Below are 850 nucleotides of genomic sequence, written 5' to 3' on the forward strand. Positions count from 1 at the left end.
CAGAGAGCTCTCTGTAGTTATGTATGAAATATCATGGAAAGCCATTTATCAAATGCAAAGCAGGCTACAGAATGATTCAACTCTGCAGACTCGTTGCTCATCACCACACACACCACACACACACGCACACACACATGCACATGCTCATGCGCGCTCATGCCTGGGAACAAGGGTGTTCGTCCTCTGTAACCTGGCTGCTTTGGAAATGTTTTGTTTTAATGCCACAGACACACTCGGGAGGAGGCAGAGCTCCGAGGTTCATGGGATTAAATCCCACCAGGGTATTGTAAGGAGCTGCATGAAGGAGGTTTTGTCTTCAGGGAGCCACAGACTGGAGTGGAAGGGGTGGGGAGGAAGGGTTAACAGGGTTGGGCAGGCACCCTGGGGAGCTCAGCTGGGACACGTAGTCAGGAGTCAGAGTTATGAAGGAGGCTGATGCTAGATCACAAATTGGAAAATGTATCAGGGTAAATAGGTGTAGTTGGTTTTAGACCTTTAAATTTTCTTCCTCCTCTCCACCATGGTCCCTAGATGATGAGGAAGGTGTTGGAAGCAAATGTGAAGATGAAAAAAGGAATATTCTTTTTCTCTGTCTCTTCTCCACTGATCTCTGGAGGAGAGTCAAGCAGGGCTGGGAGTGGGCATAAAAGCAATGGTGCATAGATAAGAGTGTCCTTGGTAGTACCTGAGATGTCTTCATGGGAGACAGGAGTAGGGGATGTGTAGGGCTGATGCTCCTGTCAGACATGGGATACAGGCATCCCCACGAGCTGATTAAAGCAAGTCCTGTCTCGGGCAGAGCCAGTCACAGACCCAGCTGATGATCTTCCAGTTACTCTAGCCTTACAGC

The sequence above is a fragment of the Acanthisitta chloris genome, unplaced genomic scaffold, assembly GCF_000695815.1.
Source record: "Acanthisitta chloris isolate BGI_N310 unplaced genomic scaffold, ASM69581v1 scaffold20868, whole genome shotgun sequence".
Classification (NCBI taxonomy): domain Eukaryota; kingdom Metazoa; phylum Chordata; class Aves; order Passeriformes; family Acanthisittidae; genus Acanthisitta; species Acanthisitta chloris.